The sequence below is a fragment of the Aphelocoma coerulescens genome, chromosome 10, assembly GCF_041296385.1.
Source record: "Aphelocoma coerulescens isolate FSJ_1873_10779 chromosome 10, UR_Acoe_1.0, whole genome shotgun sequence".
NCBI classification, from domain to species: Eukaryota; Metazoa; Chordata; class Aves; order Passeriformes; family Corvidae; genus Aphelocoma; species Aphelocoma coerulescens.
In genome coordinates this window covers 9,268,203-9,274,805 of record NC_091024.1, presented here as the reverse complement: position 1 = coordinate 9,274,805, position 6,603 = coordinate 9,268,203, and the positions used below count along the sequence as shown (strand labels likewise).

The 6,603-nt window shown below is 42.6% G+C and overlaps 1 long non-coding RNA gene across 1 annotated transcript; it reads left to right on the top strand.

The window, feature by feature from the left end:
- Window positions 1-224: 224 nt before the first annotated feature.
- LOC138116474 (uncharacterized) lies at window positions 225-5,594 on the top strand. The gene is made up of 3 exons (XR_011154163.1): window positions 225-328; window positions 1,373-1,484; window positions 5,516-5,594. It is a non-coding gene; the product is annotated as an uncharacterized lncRNA (long non-coding RNA).
- Window positions 5,595-6,603: the final 1,009 nt, after the last annotated feature.

Genomic DNA, 6,603 nt, shown 5'->3' with positions numbered 1-6,603 from the left:
CGAGATTAGAATATAAACCAAATTGGGCTGCTGCTCTCAATAAGGAGATTTTTAATCTGTTTTGGAGCAACTGCATGACACTGAAGTCATTCTAAGGTTAAGTGGGAAGGAGTTCCAGGAAATGGAGGTTGCAGGAGAATTATTTGTACAAACAGTGTCTTTCTTCAAATACAACCAATCTGAGGGTTATGCCTGTGCTTATTAAGGCAGAACAGTATGAAAAGAGTTTGAAGATTGGAAGCTGATCTTAGTGCCTGCCCATTAAATGCCTGAGACGTGAGAACCAACTTTTTAAACTCTAGTTTTATGATCATCAAGTCTGTGACAGGTCAGTGTTTAGCCTATTATCTTATCAGCTAGTGGCTACATATTCATTGGAGAGAGATGAGCTGTCCATTATATGTATTTTGTACTTTTATGATGAAAGATAATTTGTGTAAAAGCATCCAAAGTGTAGGCATTTTGGGATGCTTTTAACATATCAAAAGAATCTGATCTGTATCTGTCTTTTTCCTCTAGCCAAATTACTCACCAGGAATACTGATTCTTTTATTTCCTTTCCATTCATTTTCCATGCAGTCTGTGTTAAAAAAAAAAAGATTTTATTTGATTTATTTTATTTTTATATAAGGGTTGCAGAACAGGAAGTGGAGGGTAAGACAAAAACCAAAAACACAGAAATAAGGGCTTTTTAGATTGTCTTAAAAAAAATTATTCTAATTATTTATTGCATCAAATATTGGTATAGAGGGAACATTTTTCTGCTCCCTCTATAAATTTTCCCCTAGTGTTCCCTCATATTTGCCAGATTGGGAAAATTTAAAGGAGCGAAACAATTTGGAAGAGACTGGCTTCTTTATAAACCTCTGCTTTGTTGTCAGGCTACTTTGAATGAATTCATCTTAGCATGTATCTCCAGTTTTCCAATAGAGAAGATGCTTCTCTGGCTGCCAGATTGGAAGCTTGGACACAGTGTTAAGTAGCCAAGTGAGTTAGGTCCTGGGGTTGAAAAATCTCCTTTTTCTGGAGATTTTTGGTGAAGCCAGAATAGTTTGGAATGATGTTCAGTCTTCTGAATCATGTGGGGTTGTGGAGCTATGCCACAAAAAATTCTTTGACCAGAAAAAGATATTATTTGACTGGGAAGTTGTCTTCCCCTGTTCGTTCTTTTCCATATGTGGAAATACATGGTTGCCATGGAGTTGTAGCAGGCTGGTCTACTCATTTTGCAAGTCTCTCAAAGTTTTAACCCTTTTAAATTTGCCAATCTGCCCCTTTTTTCTTCTTGGACAGGAACTCTTGGGTTTAAGTCTTGGACAGCTCTCTTGCTTTCTTTGTTTATGTTTATGTTTTTCTTTTTTTTTTTTTTTAGTTAACTTTCACAGATGTATTTCCAAGGGAACCGTGGATACCCAGGGGTCTGAAGACCAGAGATTAAAATCAGCCTATAAAAGATCTAGAAAAGTTCAGAGCACATCAGCCTGGTAATGATTATTTCAATGGTTATTGTGTTTACTTTCAGATGCGTTAGAGAGCGTATACAATGTGTCTAATATGTTGTCTTCAGGAATATATCATAGGAATGGCTGATGGCTTTATGTAGCAAGGGAATTCCTAGCTGTGAGCTTGAAGTGTTTCTTTATGCTCAGGGTCTTTTCTTTGTGTTTAAGAAAATGCTTCACACTCTTATAGCACCTTTTGCTCCCAAGGGCTTTGCTCCTGATCAGTCAGGATGAAGAGTAACTGCTTGATTTAAGCCAGAGATTCATGGCAGTGTAAATCCACGGTGAGATCAGTCTCTGGCTCAAGTAGATGAGGTTCCCCAACAAGCTTCAGCTGCAGTCTGCAGCAGCTGGCCAGGGAAAAGAAGTATCTCAGTGGAAAAAGGAGAATAATAAACCTCTTCCGCTCTGGGTCCTTCCCCCCCTCCTTTCCCTCTGATTTGAGGTGACAGTCACAGTGTTCTTCCCTCAGTCTCATCTTTCCACCATGTCACTTCTCTTGATTTCTGGTTTCCCCTGCTCCTTTCTGCATTTTTTGACATTTGCCTTTGCAACTCAATTTCCTGGTCCCTTCTCAATTTTATCCCCTCCCAAAGCCATGGAGCTGTGCTGCTCAGACTGCTCCCTGACTGAGCTCACACTTGCCCTTCCTCAATGTGCCTGCAGACAGGGCCCATTCCATAGCTCCTCCTAAGATTTTTTTAACTCCCTGTAGCCCTTTTCTTGTTGAATCCGATCTCTTACTCACTGGCCTTATGGGTTTGTGTGAGGTTTGGGTCTGGCTTCTCCAATCATTACCTTCTTTCAGAGGGCCATCCATCAGAACACTTAACCAGCTCTCCTTATTCCAATCAGAAGGAAAGGTGTTCCTATCACTCCATAAGTGCTTGCTTTACATGCAAAAGTGCATGTCTGCATTTTGCCTTCAGTAAATAGTGCTGCATTTTTAATGAGCTTGTCCCTAAGTAACAGATTGTGCCGCCAAATGCTTTAAATTTCTGTCTTTTCAGATTCTAAAATAAGTTTTTGCTGACTTTTTGTTGGTAATGGCTGAAGGGGATGGTTTTCAAAATATGCATGGCTGGCACCAGCTGAAGATTACTTTTTATTTTCCTCATGCTGAGTGTGCTGGCTCTTTTCTCTCATTTATCCCAGGGAAGCTTGTTTAAATGTCCCTTGCATACTGTAATTGAATCCACTGTAGGAACTCAAGCTGGTACCATCTTTCTCTGGGCCTCTGGAACTTCCTGGGGGTGAAAAATCTGCGTTTAATGATGAACTCTGCAGTCTGAAGCCTCGTGTGAGAGACTACCCAAGGAGTAAGACAGGAAATGTGCCACTATGTTCCATTTTAATTCAAGAGGTAAATGAGGGCACCGTGGGTCATGGCCATAGGTGTCACCTCCAGGCTGAAAGGCTCAGCTCCTTGGCTCAGCAGTTTGAACAACAGCCTGTGTGGAGCCTCTGCCTAGAGCTTGTTCTGAACTGAGAATTCAGTGTGAAGAGAAACATGTTCTTGCTCTTGAGTTTCTGAAAGAGATTTGGCAGTGTGAAATCCCAAGGCTGCAATGGTGAACTCAGAATTAGTGAGCTAAATCTATTCAAATGTTTGTTTGTGGGGCTGACTTTCCAGCTGATGTTGCTCAACACAATTTAATAAAGCCAGTTATCCTTCATGGATGTCAACAAAGCCTTATCAGCTTCTGCTTTTTAAGAATCCAACCCCACAATGCTTACAGATATTTCATTTTAAGTACTGTAATATGGGAAAATGGTTTAAGGTTTTGTTTTGAAACAGGGAGCTCAAATAGTTTTGGGTGAAATATAAGAAATAGATCTTAGGGAGGTGGTGCACAGTTGTTAACACTTGTATAACCCTGTTAGGCCCAAAAGGTGTGAGGCCTGAGAAGAACAGCTTGTCGCCTGAAGTCAGTGTGAGCATGAGGCTGGGATGTAACTAAAGGAAGCAGAAAAGTGTAGCATTAATTTTAGTTTCATGGTGATAATGGTTATTTTGATGTTGCAAAGTGAGGACAAACTAAACTTACTCATAGACATGAGAGATATGGATCTGACCTGGTAGAGAACTGTAGCCTGATCAGGTTTCTGGCATATACAAAAAACTCTGGTATGAGATTGGAAGAAAGTGATGAACAAATTGTCTCCTGGGAGAGCTGAGGAGGGCCAGGATGAAAGGGAAAAGAGGGGGAAGTGGAAAGAGTCAAAAGAAAAGAAGTTGAGCAAGGTGCTGAATGTGAAAACAATAAACTTTGATGTGATGAACATTGGCTGGGAAGCAGAAGGATCTGAGGATGGCAGAGAAAGTAGGTGACTGGATAAATGGACTGGAGGGGATGAGGGCAGAAGCCTGGAGGGGAGAAAGCTTCAGTGAGACGAGGCGAGAGATGACTCAGCCTTGGCTGAAAGGCTTCAGCATTGTAAATTGGGCAGGAGGATTTAATGGCAGCTTTGACGTCTGGGAGAAGAGGGAGGAAGAGCTGAAAATGCCCCTAAGAATTTGGATCTGTAAGAAGGACATCGCCACTGGCAATGTGGAAAAGAAGGAGGAAACGCATTAACCCCCCAAGGCTGACAGTTCAGAGGCTGAAATTCTGAGCACACACGAGGAGTTTGGGGGCAGCAGGCACCGACTGCCCCATGAAGCCCCTCTGAAGCTGGTGCAGTGTGTGGGTGAGGAGCAGATTTTCCTTCAGTGGGACAGGGCGGGTCACACTGGTGTCAGGTCACTGTGCCAGCCACAGAGCTCACTAGGGAGGTGGAAGGAGGTATTTTAAGGCTAAATGGATTCCCACTCCCAAAGCAAAAGGGGATGTCAGGGAAAGAATGTGGCTCCCTGTGATAGCAATTTACTGTGCACCTGCAGTATTGTTCTCATGCATTGGCCTCATCTCCTCCAGGACTCTGCCCTGGAGCTCTCTCTGGCCTGGCTGACTCTCCCTGCTCCATGTGGAAGCAGGCTGCTGCCTTCCAGGGCTGGACCTGGCTGTGGGAAGGCGTGCCAAGGCACTGCCTTTCCTCCAGTGTGTGACACTGCAGTCTCTTGAGTGCCTCCCTCCCTTTCTCTTCACCCCGGACATCTGGTCCTGGTTTTAAAGCTCCAAACCTGATTTGGTACTTTGAGGGAGATCCTCATCCCCGTCGTGTTGTGGGTGCTGGCAGCGTGCACCTAGAAGGACATTCACTGGCAGGCCTTGGGGACTGTGCTTCCCTTCTGGCACCATTCAGAGTTTTTTTCTTCTGGGTACACCACAAACACCATAATTTTCTTGTTTATTTTTTCTTTTTGTTAAGCATTTATGTGGCTTTTCTTAGGCCACATGTGGTGCATAGAATAGAACTTCAGCTGTGAGAAGGAGACTAAGGTTCATCTTAGGACCCTGAACTTTGTGTGCCTTTTTGGTGTGGATTTCCCAGGCTGTGACAGTAACAAACCTGTAGATCCCTTTTCCCTGCTCTTTCACCAGATCTGGTGTGTTTTCTCTGGTTCACATAGACCAGAGGCTGCCCCTCTCCTTCTTCCAATGTGCACCTGGCCCTGCCCACCCTGCACCTCTGCAGGGCACTAATTTTCGGTGCAGCTGTTGTCAGTCTGGGTGTTTTACACTCAAAACTTTGAGGCCCACAATGTGTCAAAATGCCTTCAAAAAACTTGGCTAAATGGCTTTATAGATGCAAGGGAATGAAATGGTAAATGTTAATATGTCTATGGTGAAAATGTGAGTGTTCAGGGATGCTGAAGGATGGCATTTCCCTGTGTGAGCTTCTCCCACCCCTTTTTTCTTTTCTAAGAATGCCCAGCTTTTTCAACAAGCCACTTTCAAGTATGCAGACAGTGCAAGATCCTGAGTTAAATTTATCCTTTCCACAACTCCACTGACTTCAATAGAGTTGCACCAACACTTGTCCCATCTTTTGTAGCTGATTAATTTATGTTCATTTTACTTCTCTGGTGCCAGTGAAAGAATTTAATAGACTCTTATTGTTCCCTGCAGATTCCCCCCCTCTGTGCAGAGAAGCATCAAGCTCTTCTGTGGGTTGGCATTGTTGTTCTTTCTCTTTTTGATTTCCTTCATGGAACAGAAAGAGATTACACCAGGGGAGCTAACTGTGCACTTGGCTCTCCAGGGAATTCAATACATGCCTGCAATTAACCTGCATTGAACTGGCCATTGGATGTTGCTATTCCTCCACAATAAACACAGATGGGAGGCAGTTTTGACTGAGTATTTGTATACTGCAGGTTGGCACAGCTCAAGTTAAAATAAATACAATTTCCAGACGCTTCACATCCCTGCCTCTCCTTTCTGCTTTTTTTAATTTTGTTTGTTTGACAGAGGAGAGGAAAACTCTGAATAGTATAAAAAAAACCCTTCTTGTTTGTCCCCCAAAATAAATATTTCACCTAAAAGCTGAATTTATTTCAGATCTCAGCGCCATCAGTCTGTCAGGGAGACAGTGAAAGGGGAGAAAAAATTTAATCAGGATTTAGCAGGGAAAGTAATTCAGTGGGAGGGAAAGTACAGTTTGGATTGCACTTAATATCACAAGCTCTCGTCTTGCTGGTGCTTGGAACATTGTACAGCTTTACTCCTCTCATGGGCAGCTTGAGTTCTGAGAATTAAAATAAGATGCTGAAGGTTTGTAGGCGAAAATACATCTTTATGTGTTTCTCAGCCTAGAAGTGAAGAGAATATGTTCTAACAGAAATAGTTTTTTTCTTTACTTGTTTGGGGAGGGAAGGCTGTGGGTTGGAATGAGCACCTCATTAGCTATTAATTATTTTCCTCATTCACAAAACCAAGAGATTTCCTCCATTGCCAAAAATAGGTTGTCTGTGGGAAAACCTGAGTTCTGGGAAGATTAAAAAAAAAAAAGGTAAGCAAAACAAAGCACAATTGCTTAGTTTAAAGACATTGAGCTAAGCATATAAAAAATCTGCCACCAGGGTCAGACTTGATGCCATGTGTATTTTTTTTTTTTTTTCATTAAAGGAGTGCAGATTTTGAGCCCAAGCTATTATTTCAGGTGACTTGAGGCCCTCCGGGGGCAGCAGTGAAATGGAAAAGAGCACGGCAGCCTG